This window comes from Sinocyclocheilus anshuiensis, unplaced genomic scaffold (assembly GCF_001515605.1).
Source record: "Sinocyclocheilus anshuiensis isolate Anshui unplaced genomic scaffold, SAMN03320099.WGS_v1.1 scaffold609, whole genome shotgun sequence".
In the NCBI taxonomy this organism is placed as follows: domain Eukaryota; kingdom Metazoa; phylum Chordata; class Actinopteri; order Cypriniformes; family Cyprinidae; genus Sinocyclocheilus; species Sinocyclocheilus anshuiensis.
The window spans coordinates 2,316,113-2,337,095 of NW_015541011.1; the positions used below are offsets into that span (position 1 = coordinate 2,316,113).

Sequence of the window (20,983 nt, forward strand, 5' to 3'; positions counted from 1 at the left end):
TACTGTCTGTACCCACTGTATATATATATATATATATATATATATATATATATATATATATATATAGAAAGACTGATGCACAATAATCTCTCAACAGACAAACACAGACAGCGTAGCAGATAAAAAAAAATACATTCTATTAAAGAAAAGAAAGCAGTAACAATGTCATTTGCTTGAAATCTAAAGCAAAAAGCTGTTCAGGATAAAAATTCTTCCCCTTGTGTGATTTTTTACATGATGGCAACCCAAGCCATAAGCTGCATCTTTCTCTGGGGCCCTTGAAGAAAAATACAATTGCAGAGTTGCCTATAATTTCAAGAGACTGTCACAAAAAAATCCATCTATTTGGCAAGTCAAACTATTCTTTTAATTTCATTCTGGGCTGAAACGGTAGAATCCACTTAGTGTTATTTTGCTGAAGTCTGTTGTTAAGTTTTGCGGAAGGTTAAAACCACTGGCTCTTTGTTTTGCAGTACAAGACCGCCTGATGAGAAATAGTTTGAGAAAATAGAGGAGACAAAATGAGAGAAAAGAATGTCACCGTAGCATACATGCTCTGGAGAGGCAGCCGTGATGATTTGTACTTCCTCCATTCAGCACAAAAACAATTTTAAAATATAGATATCTGCTTGCAGCTGTACTGGTGTTTATGCAATGTACAGTACAATGGAGGCACTGCTTTAGAAAACGCTGCTCTTTAATGGACTCTTAAATGCAGTCTCTCTTAACTCTACACAATGAACTTAATGAAGATATGCATTGTTTGCGTATGTTTGATTTACGGTTAGCGGGAATTCTTTGGTCTGTGTAGCATAACAAATATTGCTTTCTTTAGGTAAAGCAAATCTTTCAGTTGCCTTATTCTAATGAGTTCTCAAATGCGCAGAGAAACAAAGTGCAAAGATTGGTTTAGGAACACGATACCAATATTCCTGAGAGCGTCTGATAAACGAATTAATCACTGAATCCGACAGGACTTACATACTGCTGACTACATGTGCCACTTAAGGTCCAGACACTCCAATGAAAGAAAGGGGCTAGAGATGTGACATATAGGTTGATGGGAAATGCAGGTTAGAGCCCGACCTGACATGTCTCATTTCTATCGTCAATGTCAATAAAACTAGCTTAAAGACAAAGTACAGAGACAAAGGGGTCTAGTGTGACATTGTGCCCGCGATTGAGGCCCTGCTGTTTGCCTTCCCAGGAATCTTTTCAGCCCAACTGTTTCCTGATAGCCTGTGGCCTGACTGGGTGGTTAGTGATGGCCTAGCTCTCTTCCCATGTGTGCTCTGAAGCAGGCTAGCAGCAAAGCCACTGACAGACAGCCGATCGGCGAAGAGGGGGAGGGAGGCCAAGCGAGAGATAAAGACCCCGGGTGTCAGAGATGCTGGCCAAGTATGGCCACAGAGCAGCTGAGATACCAGGCCCCGAGTTCTATTTCACCTGGATCAGCAGAGAGAGAGAAAGCTGGCAACAAGCAGAACTGTACGCACTTGCGGGTGTAGTACAACCAAAGAGTTTGAGAACACAGTGACATGACATGGTACACTTGGCGGAATCAATCACTGTATAGTGTGCCCTCAGTTTTCTGACTTCACTAAAATGAAATTTATTAACATTAAAACCAGGAAAATTTGCATATAACCAGTTATAACACTTGCCAGTGACCATATTTCAAGACTGACCCATATTACTGTATTTGTAAAACCCTTCACCAAAATAAAGTCACATGTGCATCTTATTGTTCTGTGTACTTCGCTGTGTTTTAACTGCTCAGACTTTTACTGAGGGAGTGGCGTCATGTTTTCCCTCACTGTAAAGTGCCAGCACCAGAGGGAGGGTGATGTCATGCCTGTAAAACTGATACCTCCCTCTCCTGGCTTCCACTTCTTTCTCCTTACATGGCAGAGGTCAACTACTTCATATCGGTTCCCAACGAATGAGCCTTTCAGCCCGTACCAATCTCGCCATGCTTCCTCTGCTTTACGGCGATATCAGGGTATCGGCATGGCAAGCAGAGTGATAAATAGACGGACACTGCTGACCTGTTAAGAGTTAATCTCATCACTATGCAAAATCAATGAAAGGGGAAACCTAATAAAACATGTACATGCTACAGAGATTTACTATGGTTAACTATTCACAATATTCAGTTATGGCTCAGAACAGGATACAAGACTATGGAGAGAAAATCTCCACGACAGTCAAACCACCTGAAGCTAGCAGATACTGTTATCAGTCAAGTCATGTCATACTGGTTTTAAATCATTAAGTTCGGCAATGAAATGTGCTGAATTCAACTGAAAACAGGCTGATGTTTCTCTGAAGCTTGAGATTGTTTCCATCCGGCAACAGAATAAAAATCAAGATGGAAGAGGGCCCGGCTATAGTCAAATTCTTCAGCTGAACACTAGTAAAATAAAAGACCCCATTGAAATAGCGTTGAGCTGAATATGGATCTAAAAGCACGGGCAATTTCCCTCTCAGCACAGTTAAGACAAAGAGCTCCATTTACATCCAGGATGGAGCTTTTTACATGGACATCCTGCTATCAGTGTGCTGCAGACAGTGGAAAGATGGAAAATATTCCAGGTGGCCTTGATAAATCACTGGAATCATACATTACTGGAATTATGTCTTTGCAAATTCAGGGGATTAGGGTAATTTAAAACTCCCTCACAGTTAGATGTGACAGTGTGCCAAAAGTATATCGGCAGGGTTCACAGACAGATCGGACATGTGTTTAGGGTTAGAGAGGAATCGCGCAGTACAAAAGAGAGTAATTCTATCATTTTATATTCAGAACATATCTGGCTGTCATTACAATGATATAATGGCCTCATCACCAGCATGAGTTTCTCTTTCTTCTCGCAGTGGCTCGTGATCAGACTAAAACTTCAATCCAAAGTAGAAAACCAAAGAAGGAATGTCAATAATTAAATGTCCACTAATAAAAATTTACAGTATGGCTCCCTGACTGTCATGTATCACATCGATTATATCCTTTTGCAACCACAAACTCACCAAATCTCTCCAACAACTGGGAAAAACACGGATGTGGGCCCCTTTTCTTCCTGTTTGTGGAGCACAGCTGCATTATTTCCTACTGTGCTACAGGTTCTGACATGACTTGAAATGCAACAGTGCTCATTTATGATTAACTGATACAGTGTGACAAAACAAACAACATTTTTTGGAAGGATCTTTTTCATCAGTAATTAATCATAGTTTTATTTCCTTCATGACTGAATGCATTACTCTATCTAGCATTATCATTTTAGCATCCTGTCAGGTTCAAGTGAGTTTAAAGAGAACTGTGCTTCTGGCAAAAAGGGAAAGTCTTGCTAAAAAAAAAAAAGACACACCCAGGACAATAGATGGTTTTGCTATTATGATTTACATGCCAAACATTCTTTCAGTTCACTGTGACATAGGGCTGGGCAATTTATTGAATTTTCACAATTTATTTGCAAAGCTTTTGCTGCCACTATAAAACGAAGCAACATTGTGAACATTGTGATGATTTTAATGCACTTTTTATTTAGCCTCTGATGTCAGCTGCATTTGAGTTGGTAATTAAATTAATATCTGTTAATCAAACTGTCCATTTCAATTAACTAATTCAAAATTATGATTAATGTATTTCTTGTCAATCAAATAATTCATCAGCTAAAGAAATAGTCTCTGTGACATTTTAAAAAGTTTTATTAAAAAATATGCAGATATTTAAATGTTGTTTATTATTATGTATTGTTATATCATTGCATATAAACAAAAATTATTTGCCTATACTTCTTTTACCATTTTTCATATTTAGTTAAAACTTTGGAAAATATGCCTTGCTTATTTTTATCTAGACTTTTTGCATTAAACATTTCAAATCTAATTTGCTACAATGGTTGATCAGTTGCTCTTATTGACAGTTCCTCAATCAATAAATATGAAGATATTTATTCTTAATATTAAGAAAATATTAAGAAATTAATATTAAGATATTTACTGAACGTCATAAAGAGTTTTTTTCTTCTAGCTATTTCACCCAGCACTAGTGTCTGATATAAACTGCAATTCGGGAATATCTGAGAATAATGAATCTCACTTTGATCAAATGTGTGACAGCAAAACAAAAATTATAGATTACTATACTATACTATACATGCCATCACTAATTGTGAAGTAAGTATAACTAGTAGGAATAAAAAATAGAGGTATTTTGTCTTCAAAAGGAGTGCTTGTCTTTGAGCTGAAAGCATTACAGACACTCTGGCATTACAACTCTGTCATGAATGACAGATGATGTGCCATTATGCGATAACAATTCTTTAAAACTACAAACACAGTGATGATAGAAAACAATAATGTGACATGAAAACAACATCACATTCAAAACTCACCCACTATGATACAAGAGAAAAACAACAAGCCAGAAGGGATGTCGGCTCAAAACAATATAAGCACAACATTACTGTATGGTTCTATTAAGACATGTTTCTCTCTTAAGGTGTGTTCACAATAGCATTCAATGCTGATATCCTGAGCACACGGAGCACACAGAGCAGTGCACGGCTGCAGTTTGAAGCACATATCAGTGCCCACAGAGCAGAGGTAATGAGAGACAGTGGGGGGGGGGGGTCAGCAGAACACAGGTGCAGTCTGCGTCACTCCTCCGAGCCATCAGACATGTCTGTCTCTACCACACATTCACACAAGCCCACCTCAAAGCCACACTTGCTTACGTGTACCCTCAGTGACATCACGTGACAAATGGAGGGCTGAGAGAGAGGACTTTCACAGGCTTTTAAAAATTATTCTTTCGCATGTGCTCGGTCTTATGCTCAGAAAGCAATTCAAGATTTAATTTAAAGTAAATCAGATGTATGTGCTTTTGGGGCAACTTGTACTAAGTGTGGGCAGGTGCCAAATCCTGCTGGAAAATGAAATCAGCATCTTCAAAAAGCTGGTCAGCAGAAGGAAGAGTATCTTATGCTCACAAAGGCTGCAATTATTTAATCAGAAATACAGTATTGTGAAATATTAGTGCAGTTTAAAATAATGTTACATTTTAATATATTTTGAAATATACTTTTTTCATGTGATGGCAAAGCTGAATTTTCAGCAGCCATTACTCCATTCTTCGGTGTCACATGTTCCTTGAGAAATCATTCTAATACGCTGATATGTGATTTGGTGTTCAATAAAAATGTCTTTATTTTTGTGAATACAGTACTATGATATTTTTTTTCAGCATTCTTTAATATTTCTTCAGGATTCTTTTTTGACAGTTTAAAAGAACAGCATTTATTTGAAATAGAAATATTTTGTAAAATGATGCATGTCTTTAGTTTACTATAAAACTGATATTTCTACAACACAACACTAAAATAAATAAATAATAAAAAAAAAATTTAAATGTCCCCAACAGAGGACAAAAATGTTTTGCTGGGTCCCAGAATGATAAAAAGGCACTCTGATGACAAGTACAACAACAGATAAAAGACATAATCCTCACCACAGTGGCACTTCAAGATAAATTAGCACTCATAGGAGTTCATAATGAAGCTTGTGTCAAGGCTAATCGCTGACCCGCAAAATGAGATAATCTACGGTAAATTACCCTCCATGGACTGCATGGATTAATGTTCAGCACTTGAAGGTTTTGTTTTGTTTTGGCCTGGTGTTGAGTAACATGGGACTTCTCCCTAAGCTGCCCTCTTAACCCTGAGAGGGTGAGGAGGCAGAGAGGAAGAGGATCAGTAGGGAAAGAGGATTAGCAGCTTTGGGCTGCTGCTCTGGCTCCAGCCTCACACCCGTGATGCCAAGGACCAGCCACGGCCTTGAGCGAAAGAGACACCTGAAGCCAGGTCGTCAAGCATGACCGCATCTTCGGGAAGGGAGAAGGAGACAGGAAAGAGGCTGTCAATCCTTAAGCCGCTCTGCACTGCTCAGCAGCACATGTGCTGAGTGGACCGTATAGGTGGCTTACCACCAGAGGTCACAGCCAAGGGCAGAGCAGTCGAAAGGTCAACGCTAGCTGTTACTTTAGACAATGCAGGTGTAGCTTTCCCATCGTGCTGTGCTAAAGAGGTAGATCTGGTATTAAACATGCTGTTACATCAAACATGTATGGTCAGAAACCAATGGGTTTCTAATGCCGCGTCTTTATGCATGGAAATACCAAATTGGTCAATTGCTTGGCCAATGCCAGTACAAAATTACAAACTGAACCTAACAATACAATGTTCCCTAGAAACTTTGAAATGCTCACAATATTAAACATGATCTCAATATTGTTTAAATAGAAATTTGATACAGTGTGTCTATGGCACTCTGAGACTACAGAGTCTCAATTAAACTTCTGCTGGTCATTAAAGTTTAATAGCCTTTAATGAATGTCAGAAGTTAAATGGAGATTATTGATAAACTGAATAAAGTTCTTGCACATTCACAACATATTTTAATCTACAAAGATGGTAGAAAGTTTGTGTTTATAAACGTTTTGGTTGGGTAACACTGACAACTTATCCCAGCATTCTTGACTAAATTTGTTTTTGATGACCCAGACAGACCCAGCGGCTTTTCTAGGTAGTGACAAATAGAGAAACATGAATACATTCAGCTGACGTGTGTCTAGCCAGATAATTCTCAGTTGTAAGTCCCTCTCACATGCTCTTATTTAATTATAATTGTGTGCATGCTTTTTTGCCCCAGTCATTCTGCAACACTGGCTATGCACTTTAAATATGATTTAACCAATATTAACTCTGAAATCTTATCCACATGTCAAAAAGTGAGCTGTATTTTCATGTGGTGAGGAGGCCTATGCCAACTTGGATGCTAACCCCCAGGCCAATGGTTTGGAAATCATCATCACTACATATTAAGAAGCTGCCTAATAAAGCTAAAACTGAGGAGCCTAAGAACCTGATAGATGGTTTTATTTGGCAAGAGCAGTGGAAACCTATTTACGGCTTGCAACAGATGCAGTTGTGTGTGCATACAAGGTAAATGAGGAGCTAATATTTTGATATACATCTTAAATGATGGTTTTTCTGTTTGCCTAACATGTTCCTCATATCCTTTGGTAACTTATTTAGAATCAAAAGTGCGGCAATGTGGCGTGGTGGTGGGACAGGAGGCAGTCAGAGGTTTCTGGTTTTGGAGCTGCTACTTATGGGGTGACCCCGCTGGGACATCGTACATTCCGCTGGGTTAGAGAGTCGATCCAAAAACCACAGATAATAGAGAGGGAAGTCAGCGCAGACTAAAATCAACTGAATATATGCATGTGGATGCATATTCATAACTCTGACCTTTATGGTGATAAAAGCAGCCCATTTATACGCCTTTTATCGAATAAAAAAAAATCCTTCGAGATGTTCCCAGAGGAGGGAAAAAGGTCTGCATTGCCCACACAAGCAAACTATGGCTCAAACATTATCTGCTGGGCTCAAGATTCTGCATCCTGCCTCCAGGTCTCACGGGAGAATGCTGGAATCTCCAGCTCAATGATAGAGTTCCAATAAACAATGAATCACGCTGCTCTGAGCAAGCGTGAAAGAGAGCCGTTGCACAAAAAGAAAACCGAGCGTGATTTAATGGACATGGTGCAAAAGTATAGCACATTCCATTGGGCTGATCTGAAAAATATTTAGAACAGAACTGCTAAAGTCTCTTCACACTCAGGGAAAAAGAACAGGCCTGCGACAAGAGCATTCAAACAAGTAATGAGCATGATGCATCAAATGCAGAGTCAATGACGTCCCCTGAAAACGGCCTGTTTTCAGTAAAGATTGCACAAATGTGTCATTAAATGTATCATTGAGTGGTTTTGTTGTTACTTGTTTTGGTTTATATTGCAAATGGATGACAGCAAACTAGCATCAAACATTTCACTTAAGATCCTTAAGCTCAATTAACTTACAGATAATTGATGCAGATGAAACATACAGATTTTACAGAATTGCACAATCTGGGTCTCTACATAATAGATTTCTTCACATCATCAGCAGTGATAATTAATAAATTAATAAATCTAATTTCAAGAAAACGTACAGACTAACAAAATTACATACCAGTACCCTTGTTTTGAAAAGGTCCTGCCTCCAATTGTTAACTAACATTTGTGGCTAACTTTGAGACCGAACAATGCATCCTTTGCCAGCTGCAGCTGACTCAAATAAGACACTTAAGAACAGGGTGTTTCACTTTAAATTCAGCTAACATCAAATTAAACGTCAAATTAAACACTACAGCTTCAGCATGGACAGTGTAACTCCTATTTGGAACAAGCCAAACAACTTGTTTTCAACAGTTTCACCATATAAAGCATATCGTGCATGTAGAGTACTACGGCAGGAACTCAACATTAGAAGTCAACTGACCATAAGGCACTGTATCATGTTTACTTTATTAAATTTAATACAAAAAAAGTGAGCCTCTGTATAATTAAAACAGATGCAACATTGTTTGACAGGAAGAGAAGAAGAGATGGGCTTACCCTAACAAACGAAGCAGCACAATCCTCAGTCCTGGACCCAAAATATCCAGCTCAAGTCTTCTTTACGTTCTTTCTTCCTTTGCTTTCAATGCGTCTCTCTACTTGGAGCTTCCTGATGCTTTCTCCTCCTCGGGTAAAATACCCTGTTTGAGGGGGAAGGGAAGAGAGGAAAAGTGTTTCGCTCAGTGATTCAGAAGCATGGCGTAAACGCCAGCCTTCTCTTTCTGACAACCAGCGTTAATTGCAGATCAGACTCGCCCACACACTCCAAACTCTTTCTATTCACTCTCTCCTGGAAGGAGCTGAGACCAGGCTGTGAGATTGGAGTGCTATGAACAGCACAGTGGGAGATGCTCTAACCCCCACCCTGCGCAACACCAATCACCACCTCTGGAGCTCGACTTCACCACAGCTGACTTTATTTCACAAGAACGGCACAGGCATGGACAGATGCCCATGAGACGAATCGATGCAAATTGACAGTGTGGTACAAGTGCATCGTACAGCATATGCTATAAATCTGTTGCGTTATACCTGATGAAGTGTAAATACAGTCTACTTCAAGCCTATGGGAGAAATATTAAGAAGCAGGCCTGAGAAAAATTCTATAGCCAAAGTGCACTCAGATCTCAAGCTGGAAGATGCAAGAAGTCACATGTCAGTTAGAATGACGATTAAGGCTGTTGTGTCTAACCTGGAAAACTTAATAGATACTGACTGCATACACTTTATTCAACTACACTAGCAGTGACTGGGGTCGAAAAGAGGAGTGATTTAAATTAAATTAATGTATGAAAAACAAAAAACCACATATCATAAATTGCAGCGTCATCTAAAACAAATACCACTGATGTTGTCAGTATCTAGTGATAAAGAAACAATACATAATAAACAAAAGATGGTTTATTAACAGAGCACAGGAGGACACCAATTTCAAGTGTGATGTTGTGCTTTATCGGATTTGAAGAGGGCCATGTTGGGTGAACAGCATTCAGAATATTAAAAGAATTCCTTCGCTGACTAATTCATTGTAAACAGAAAGCTACTGAGTTTCAGTGTGATGTTTTCAGTGCTGACTTTGCACCCATGTTTAGTTTGGGCTTATTAAACTATAATGAATTCACACAGAAAGCCAGATGGAAAAAGCGTGATGGCATTATACACTTGACTGGGATAATAATTATTTACAATGTACCTCAGATGAAAACGAGGACAGCAAAACAAATTTAATTAAAACATATTTTAATGTGGTTTGCAACAAAACAAATTCAGTGTGTGCTGTAAGCACAGTTAATGAAGTAATATTTCAGTCAGAGTGCATAGAGATCAAATAATCAAAAAGCAACAATTCTAACACCAAGGCAGATTAAATCCCTGTCCTTCACAAATACATACTTCATATTCCCTTATGATATTATATCAAAATTGGGTCCAACTTTATATTAATTGTATTTAACTACTATGTTCTTACATTTAAAAAAAATCGTTTGGGTACAACATACTTATTGTATTCATAGTATTGTATACTTATTGTTGTACTGGGAAATGTTTGTGCTGCTATTGAAGTGCAGTATGTGTAAGGATAGGGACAGGTTTCACGGTATGGTTAGGTTTAAGGATGAGTTATGGGGTAGAGTCAACAGTGTAATTATAGATTTTATATTTATAGATTACAGAAATTAATTACAGATGTAATTACATGCGGGTATATACAAGTACATAATATAGGTAGCATACAATTAATGTACACATAAATGTGCTTAATTTAAATATTAGTACAAAGTAGTTAAAATGGATCTAAAGCTTGATTTTGATTAAATAACTCTACTTCTTATTTACTTAGAAAACGAGCAAGCACAAAATAAGCACTCATGCACAAGGCCCACTTATTTTTTTGCACTTCATATTCTATTATCATCTCTCTGTGCAGCTTAAAATATTGAACTAATCAATGAATCTACGGTGTGCTGGGCCCTGACTACAGGTTGTAAGCTCCGAACAATCAGTGGGACAGACAAACATTGTTCCTGAGGGCATTTTCATGATGATGTACCGTGACCTGATTGCCTGCCTCGTGTGGCTCGTAATTACAATGCTTGCCAGGCACAAACAATGAGCAACCATGTGAAAACAGCCCCATTGAGCCTTTGACATTCGGACAACAGGTCAAGACATTGTGGCTTACTTTAGTATTGGTTTTATCAATTTAATATCTTTATCAATATAAAATGTTGATAAATATTTGAATAGTTAAATATTTATAATTGACATGCCTAAAACATTCTGTGAAGGTCAAAATGACATATCATCTTGTAATGTTGTGTAAGGTGAGTCTAAGGCATTTTACAGATAACTAAATGGCGGGCTGCAGGGCCATTAACAGAGGCATGTGTAATCTTACAAGCACAAGTACTACACTCTGCCTGTGGATGATTAGGCTGTTCCTTCACTGTGCATGTCAAAGTCAGCAGAGCTCTTACAGAAAGTACACACACACACACACACAAACACAGACACGCAAAAAGATTTACAATTAATGTTTTTTGTACATAAAGGTAAAGGCATTTAAAGCACTTTAATTTTTTATTTAACATTCTTTTTCTCTGTCCATAAGCAAAGTAAATAATAAAGCTAATATTTTAAACAAGCATTTATTAAGTTGATACCAAATAATTTTTGCATAACAATCAGTTCTAAATTTCATAACGTGAAACAGTATTAGTCTAGATTGTTTTTTTAACTAATAACTGGGAATGACCCCATTGTTGGTTAACAGCAAAACTAAACATGAATGAAACTTTATGGTTTATATATTTAATTGAATAACTTTACTGCAGTAATGACCCTGCAGATGAGTCACAATCATGTACCACACAATAGTTAGACCTCTTACTAGTTTGTAACAAGACCCTGTGACCTCAAGAATAACATTAAATCACAAGTGAAATTAATACGCTATTATAAATTAATTGATGGCATCAGTTTACACTTCACGTCTCAGTTTATTCACTAACATACAGTATGAAAGACTCCAATAAATACATTGCTTCATCAATGTAACACTTCGTGCTGTGACTGGTGTCAACTATCCAAAGCTCTGCAAGAGACCAGCACCATCTAGATTTCAGAGAGAAAACTTTGTGCAAACGCTTCCAAATTTCAAAATCATTCTCAAAGTTAGGCATAATGGAAGATCAATAACTTTCCCTAATATTCATAAAGTGCTTTAGATGGCTTCGGAGGAAATATCCTACATTTTAACCCTGTTGACTGTGCGTGTTTTAATGTGTCTTAGAATGTAAAACATTTACTAATCCCAAATTACAGTGTCCGAAGTAAAACAGATTAATAAATCCAGTTGTCTCTTATAGTTTGGGTGTTTTAAACAAATGTTCCGTCCAAAAAGCAAGATCAAATGCAATAAATATCTGTCTTGCAACTTCAACTAGCCAGTCCACACATTCGGAGACAAAAGAAAGCAAGAAAACATTATGTCACACGGGTCCTGAAGTTGATCTTGCCCTGTTTTGAAATTCTGAACCTCTGCAGGTGACCCTCTTCAACCACTGACACTACCTGCATATTCAGAATCGAATGCTTAACGGTTTGCAAAGTATATAGTCACAAATTCGAACTTTACAGTAAATATCTCACTATATGCTGGCTTTCTTGAATAAAATATCTCGTTTTTAATCGCCCCTCCAAAAATTTTGAACACCGCCCGGAAAATAATGATGCGAGACTAGAGCGTAATATTTGCCAAGTGTCAAAGTGGACTTAACCCAAAACAACGCACGAGCTCTTCTTTAGAGAATTACGAGCACGAAAAACATTGTACTTCAGTCTGGAGCTCGCGACTCGTACCAAACACATCCAGACGTATTGCCGACTACTGAGATACGCATATTACAAACATGTTTAGCTTCTCAAACGAACTGTAACGCGTTTAATTTGCGCTCATCCAGTCTCACTCCACGACTCCCTCCTCTCTCTCTGACTCCGCTGCTGTGTAACATTGTTGCTATTTTTGCGACTCACCTTTTTTTCTTCGCGGTCCCCCTCGCTGTATATAGATACTGTGTATCAGTGACTCCCGTGGATACACTGTGACATAAACGTATTTTCAGTCACATTGACACACGGCTTCTATTTTCGGGAGCTGAGCTAACAAACTCAGAAGAAGCAGCAGTCTCTCTTGTCACAACATAAGCTCCTCCCCCAATATGACGAACACTGGACAGAGTCAACCTCCTACGGCAAGCCCTTTTAACGTATATTCTTTAAAACTGAATAGTGTCTATCGTCTCATTCCTGTAACTTTTTTTTCTTTTGAAGATATGAAATAGTGACTAGGTTCAATTTTACTAGTAACTATCCTTTAGTCATAGATAGGTCTAATAATGCCGAAATAAAAACTATAGGCCTACCAGGTTACTGCAATCTATAGCTCTGCTAGTACTTATTTATTAGATAGTAGGCCTACTGTAAGCTACCTATTTTTAAGACACAAGTATGAATTCCACTGGTTAGTCACTACAATCTCAATATGCACAACTGCATTTTTATTTATATTTTATGTAATGACCAGTCAAACAGGCAACTTTATATATCAAAAATCTTATTAGTAAAGTTAGAAATCAGAATTATCACAATGCATATTAGTGTCTAATAAATAGGTACTAATGTATATTTAATTGCTAATAGGAAAACTGGAATACTGTGCAAATAATCAAATGTGATTTTCATGCGCATCTCGTCCGTAAAGCCGGTTCTGTGATTAGTAAATCTCCAGCATGTGCTTTCAGATGGAGCGGCATTTACTACACCAGTGGTTCTCAAACCTCTCCATGAAGTACCCCCAGCACTGCACATTTTGTATGTCTCCCTATATCTGACACACCCACTTCAGGTCTTGCAGTCTCCGCTGATGAGTTGAATCAGGTGTGATAGATGAGGGAGACATACAAAATGTGCAGGGCTGGGGGTACTCCAGGACAGGTTTGAGAACCACTGTACTACACAAAGCCGTAGTTCACTGACAAGCTACACAATATCGCGTTCAAGATCACAGGCGATTCATTGCCGATTATGAACGCGATTTTGCATAGCTTGTCAGTGAACTACGGCTCTGTGTAGTAAATGCTGAAGCATTGCCGATGCTGGAGATTTACTACTAATCACAGAACCGGCTTTACTGACGAGATGCGAATGCAAATAGCATTCGATTATTTGCACAGCCCTACTAGTAGGTCTAACTATTAGAATAACTAAGCTACGAGTACTAGTTCCTAAAGATGTCATTTTACTTATAGTTTATGTAATGACTAGTCAAACAGATTACTTCATAGATTGATTAGAATCTTATACGTAAAGTTGGAAATTTTATAATGATCAGAATGCATATTATTCTCTAATAAATAGGTACTAATGTCTACTTAATTACTATCGGGAAAACTGGAATACTAGTAGGCTTAAATACTGGAGTAACTAAGACGTACTAGTACATAAAGTAGTCACAAATAAAACTGGTTAAGGTAGCCTACCACCAGTGCATGCAGTCATTATCTAAACCACATATCTCCACAGAGTTAACTGGAAAAAGATAATCGTTTTCAGGAAAGTGGCTAGTAGGGGGAAAAACCCTAGTCACTATTTGATTACTTCGTAGTAATTAGCCAAATACAATTAAAACAGATTATAATTCCATAGTTGGTCTAGAGGAATAATTGTTACTTGGGCTTGCCATAAAAAATGCCGCCTCCTCATCCTCCACCTCCTACTCTACTCGTGTCTCATCTCCAGTTTAAAAACAAATATGAAAAACTCAAGAATAGAGTTAAACATGATGAAAACAACACGAAGGAAGTCCCGACACTGTGTTTTTGTCAAAGGTAAAAGGTGGCAAAGCAAATGAGCGCGCGACATGAGGCGAGAAAGAGAGGAAACGGCTCCCTAACCGCCACACCATGACATCACCGTGTTTAACAGTTTGAGAAAGCGAGGAAACAACCCGAATAGCGAAGTATATGTGCATGTCATCGAATCGAGGAAGTGACAGTTAAAGCACTGTCCCTCAAAAAGTTAACAAAGACTGTTGAGTAAAATCCTCCACAGCAACGATTAGTGGCTCCTTGCTAAAAGCCCGTTAACGTCCAGAACAATTTTAATATTTATCATGGTCCATAGACTGGCACTACCTTAAATACGATTGACGTAAGTTCTATAAAACAACAGTAACAATAGGGTCAGTGCTTTTGAAGTTACATGTTTCTCATCCAATCGAATCCCTCAGCGGCTTGTCAGTGACCAATCGGAGAAAAGAGTTTGGCTGCGTTTTACGTTGCATGTGGCAGTATCACGTGTAGTTGTAGGATCTGTGGAAGAGGTGTGGAACTGAACATGAGCTGTTTTTGCTGGGACTTAAAGGGAATTTGCACTACCACCGTTTTACCACATGTGAAATGGGACATACAGGACATCAAAGGAATTACAACATGTTTAAACAATGCAAAACAGTTATGCAAGGGCCAATAAATAAAACAAACCAGAATCAGTTTTCAGAGGCCATCATAAATGATTTACATTTACAAAATTCAGTTAGTTTTAATTGAAACACTACATTAGGCCTATTTTATTACTAAAATACAGCAAGAGTGTCATTACTTTCATAACTTCAGTTCAGTTTAACCTATGCAACAATACAGGCAAATTCAGGTGATTACTAAAACACATTGACCTCAATATCCAGTGTTTTAAGCACTTTGAGCTTCAAATTGCACCTGGACATAAATCTTGGATGTAATTATAAGCAATCATCATGGATTCACACAACAATCGAAACTGGCAGCTTATCCACATTATATTTAGTCTTAAGAACATCTTTTAACTTTTTTGCACTTCGAGTAAACAGTTTGCAGAATATAATTTATTGACGTTTTAGCAGAATTTTAGAGTGTTAAGTTGAAATAACATCTTTTCCTTGCTGATCCTTCCTAACAATGCCTGAAAATGTAAAAATGTAAAAGTACTTCATTATCGTTTTTTAAGACAAGGTGCCACATGAAATAACAATACAATAATATACATACTATAGAAAATATAGCCATAGAATCCACAGCAAACTCATTCTGCAGTAAGTAATCCCTGGAAAAAGGCTATGGATATTGAAGAAATCCCTGACTATGTGCCCTCTGTGACTTCTCACTTTTTCACATTCTATTTGAAGCCTTGTAAAGCTGGAGCTGTACATAAAAATAGTCCAATCAGGGCTAGGCACATACTCTGGATCCCCTGTGCAAACACCCATTGGCACCAGAACCCTAACAAACCACACTGAACACCCAGCCACCTGTGGTCTAGAGATTAGCTAGAAAGAAACACATTTTTTTCTTCTTACAGACAATTTAGCGTTTAATCAGCTGTACCTGAAAATACTGTAGATAATGACCAGTAAGCAGAGTAAAAATATTATGAAATGCAAAAGTTAATTTATAGCAATTAAAAAAAAACTGAGCTCTTGATCAAATTTACTTAATATAATAAAATGTGGTGCAGATATAGACAGCAAACAACTAACACTGAAATAGTATTATATATTTATTATATATTTACTGAATAAAAAGAAGCGAAAGACTTTTAAAAGATCTTCCTAAAAAATCGGTTTCCTCTATTCACAGTTTCAGGTTTATTCAAGTAAAATGAAAGTGGTGCAATCCTGGAAAAAAGTTACAAATTCAAGCATAATTATGATGAAGAAAACAGATATAGAATATAGAAAGTTAAAGACAAAGATATATATACACACACACACACACTCAATATATATATATATATATATATATACTTTTCTTAAATAGCTTTTTCTATATTACCATACATTAATTTGAATGATTTTTCTGCTTGCATTATTCCATTACTTACCAATCACAAGCAGCCAGGTCATGTGTTAATATTTTGTATACAATGCATCTGCACCATTGCCCCTCCCATCTGTAAATGGCTGTGTATCTCACCTGTTTCATGTGACGATCAGTTACCTTCACAGAACCTGCTGCTAAGGCCTTCCTCAGGTATCTTTCTCAGGTGTGCCACTCTTACTTTAATTTCCCTTGCATTACTTTAATTTTCTCTCTCGTTCTCTGTCTCTCTTTCTATCTGCCTTCCTCTCTCACGTTCTCTCTCTCTTTTGCTTTCTGTCTCCCTTGCTTTCCTCAAAGCCAGACCAGCTGGCTTTGGACGGCTTTCTTTTTGCCCCTGTGAGGTCTGACTTCACACTCTCGTCCCTGGGTCTTTCTGCCGGAAGGGAACTGGGCGACAGAAGTTTGAAGGGTAGGATCCCAGATGGACGCTGACATGCTGGGCATGCGTGTATGTGACAGGGCTTGGCTCAGGGGAGTGGTGGACCAGCCGCAGCTGTCACTCACCAATACCAAGGGTGTTAGATGTATTTTGTGTTGTTATTATTATTAATAAAAGTGAAAAAAAAAAATTGCTGATCGGAGAACAACAATGCCTGACTGTTCACAAGATTCCCTGTTGTTTCAATTTCTCATAATAAAGCCTTGCCAGCGCTGCCACCAATACTTCAAAGTGTCATTTTACTTGCCAATAAAAGTCATCTAAACATGAACCATCAACATTTGAGCAAAATTTCAATAGTATACTGCCATAAAGTTTTGGGTTCAACAGAATAGTGAAAATTAAGCCAGCTGAAGAGCTTATATTTCGCTGCAAGCTGAAGTTAAAGTTTTGTATTGATGGGTCATTAATACCTAGAGGATTGCAGTGGGGTTTATAAAACATACTCAAATAGAAGACAGCTGACATTTTCAGCATTGTACCAGACCATAAATAGCTCCAGACTGCTTAGATACTACGCCACCAATTAAATAAAGGATCTTATAATATCAATCATATAACAGACTATTAGAGCACCAGAGTCAAGTTAGAGTTTCTGTCTCAACTTTCTTTTTGAAGAACAAAAGGCTCGTTGGACTCATAAACACACTGAAGATCATTGTTTTGACAGCAGATTCTTGATTAACACATCATTACAATTAGAACTAGGCAGAACTAAACTAGCCAAAGTCCTTCAAATATCCCGCTCATTGTCCACAGTTCCCAGCTCGTGAAATGGTTCCTTAATGTTAAGTATAATCTGACCTTCCAAAAATATTGAAAACAATAAGTTATTCATATATTATGTGAAAGAGCATCTCGATACAATATTTTACCACTTGTTAATGCACTAGGTATCATAAACTATAAACACTTTTACAGAATTTATAAATCTAGATTAATGTTAAATTCTACAAACTAATAAATTGTATAATTTCATGTTGTACAAATTAACATTAGTTATTATAAATTAACATGAGTGAGTAATTAAAAATAGTATAAATGTACATAACCTAGACAAATAAATGCTGAAAGCGTCTTGTTCATTGTTAGCATTTACTAATGAACTGAACCTTATAGTGAAGTGTTGATAATAACGCCATTTTTCACCCTTTTTTTTATTTATTTTTTTTTATTTCACCATCCGCACACTTGTTGAAATGATCTTTACCACAGCAGACGGAGCCTAAAGTTAGGACGACAAAATAGAGGAACTGGAATAGAGCAAAGGTACATCAGTATGTCTCTGTGCAGATTGAGTCTGTGCATTAGATAACTTTGCAGAGGCTCTAAAAATACCCTGTGTCTCACAGTCTGGCTCTGTTCTCTCATTACCACACATAATTAACACTGAGCATGCCCTGCCAGCGCAGTAGCGCAGCACCGACACAACTGTCACATACTCATGCATCTATGTAACATATCTAATCAAAACCTCAGAAGTTTTCACCAACTACTTTTTCTCATTTTGTTCACTCTAAAGAAACTAATATCTGAGCTTGTAATTATACACCTGACACTCACAACTTTCATTTTCTATTTTTTACCTCACAACTTAGAAATGTAGTACTGTAGGTTAGCGTATACTTCAAATCATCTGGGTTTCACTGGGTTTTCAAGACTTACAGACAGCTACTTCCAGAGACAATAAAATCCCTTTAATTTGCCCACCATTTGTTGAAGTTACTGTACAGCACCATTTATAAGAGAGAGAGACATTTTGTACGAGACATAGCGAGTTCATTAAAAATTGAGCAAGGTCAGAAATTAAACCATTCCACCCATTTTTCATTCAGTCCTTAATATCAAGAATCATTTAATTAATCTCACAAAATGGCCTCAAATGAATTCACTTTGATACATAGCTGTCGGGTAACGTGACTAGAGACCTACTTGATAAACAAGATTGAAACTAAGGTGCATCAACAGAAATTATCTCTTGTTATACTATGGTAAGGTTCCAGAGATTTTTATCTCATGTTTTATTTATTTTTAGATGATAATAGTTTAATAGTTTATAATATAGTTAAAAAAAAGTCTAACAGCATTAAACTGTCCATTTAGAGTTGCAATAAAACTGAAAGTCATGGACCTAATACTTTTATTACCGCACAAATGCTTTCATGTTTTCCAAACCACTTGTTTGTTATTTTCAGATCCTATCAAATCTCCAATATACAATGCATAATAAATCATTCATGTTTGCCTTGACACAACCTTCATGATAATGTTTTGGTCAGATGGCCTCTGCTTGTATTCAAGTGCCCTCTATATAATGCAGTCTGTAATCAAGCAAAATATTGAACACCTTTCTCTAAAAAGAAAAACAAAACGTGTAATAGGAACAATCAATATCCTTGTGCACTTTACAGTACCTTAAGTTAGGACAGTAAGGTAGACACCATAAAAAGCATTTGATCAATAAGGCCAAACACAGAAGCTTTTATCACTTCACAAAGGCCTTGTACTGAAATCATTAATACACAACACGACCAAAGAGTTTCCAGAGAAGATGTTCAATGAACACCTGACACAAGTACTGTATATCCCTTACTGCTCAACCTCACTGCAAAACTGTCATGGCATACTAAGAATAGATACTGCCATAGGAGCAGTTTATTTACAAGGTGAAATCACAATTATATGAGACCAACACCCTGCCGAGATAACCAATATAAGTCTTTGTGTTAAATTATAAGGTCAAATAATTGACACGACATTATTATTATTTAAAACTAGCATATTCTATTGAAATACATATATTTTAAAATGTTATTAACTCCTGAGTTGGTAAAGTTGGATTATTAGCAGCAGTTACTATTCAGTCACATGATCTGAAAACATTCTAATAGGTGACCTGCTCAAGAAATGTTTCTTATTATTATCACAGTGGAAACCATGTAAGGCACAAACACATAGAGTTACAGATGTTAAGACAATGTATTAAAACACTCCTTAAACTCTGAGTACAGACCAAACCAAAGTTCCTGCTTGTTTTACTCCTGATCCATCCCAACATCCTCATGCTGATTCACATCTAAAAGTCGTATAAAATGCAGCAGGGCAGATCCTCAGGGGAAACTCCCATGTGATTTTCACTTGCTCTTATAACCTGACTGTAATCACTGTGACTTTGTCTCCAGAAGGAAAGATCTGTGGAATCATTTGTCTACACTCCAAATGTTAAACCCAGAAGTAATACATCAAATAACCACAGTGAAAAGCATAGAGCTCCTTTAACACTTTTCCAAAGACAATACATCAACAAATATAACATTGCGGAGTTACAGAAAAAAAACACTCTGCGATTTGAGATTATGTAAAAGTGATCATTCTTGTGGATGATAATTTTTACATATCACAACACTGTCTTAAAAAAAATCTAGACCAGTGCTTTCCTTTCCATTTTTTCTACTCCTTGGAGCTGAATGTGCATAATGCTGCAGAATATGAATTGTAATAAACTCATAAAGCAAGTTTACATTTGTTTTTTTCCTTGTTTTGGGATTAGAGAGGTAAGCGTTTGTTTCATTAACCTCCTCCATTTAAAACAGCCAGTTACAATCAGGCAATTTGACTCATACCACAGACTATTCATCTCATTGCCAACCTAATCCATGAAAAGGACTTATGTATTCATGTCTTACAAATGTGCTTGAGTAAAATCCTTTGGCAAGAGTGAGGTGGCAGAAGAAAGAGCTCTCTGTACTGTAATAAACCCTTGAAATTAACCAGCCTTGTAAATGCTTTGTCTCTCATACTCAGCGAACAGGAGCTAGCATCCCTACACTAAGCATGAAGTTTAGCAATTGTCCTCCCCATTCCCATCCGTATGATTTTTTCTTCTCCGACAGACAGAAGGTGCTAGGGACATGTTGTTGTGCATCTCACACAGGTAATAAATTTGTGTGTCAGGCCTGCGTGTCACAGATTAAGCGTGTTTTGTTTGGGAATGATTTATGAGTGTGATGTCGGTGATGCACTTGGCAGTGAGGAGCTGAGCTTCTGATGATGGTGCTGCAGTAGCAGGTGGGGTGGGGTGGAGAAAGGAGAGGGGAGCGAAATGTCGGATTTGTATTACAGGAA

General features: G+C 37.4%; 1 protein-coding gene across 16 annotated transcripts in view; it reads right to left on the reverse strand.

Moving 5' to 3' along the window:
* Nucleotides 1–16,823, reverse strand: part of LOC107690382 (myocyte-specific enhancer factor 2A-like) — a 113,986-nt gene extending 97,163 nt beyond the window's left edge. For 9 of the 16 annotated variants that reach the window (XM_016488693.1, XM_016488703.1, XM_016488707.1 and 6 more), the window contains exons 1-2: nucleotides 16,513–16,822; nucleotides 8,501–8,643 (exon numbers count right to left, since the gene is read on the reverse strand). The gene's annotated coding sequence lies outside the window, so the exon portion shown is untranslated. Of the gene's footprint in view, nucleotides 1–8,500; nucleotides 8,644–12,538; nucleotides 12,723–16,512 lie in introns of those variants that run through there. The other 7 variants (XM_016488708.1, XM_016488706.1, XM_016488704.1 and 4 more) reach the window with 4 other exon arrangements.
* Nucleotides 16,824–20,983: the final 4,160 nt, after the last annotated feature.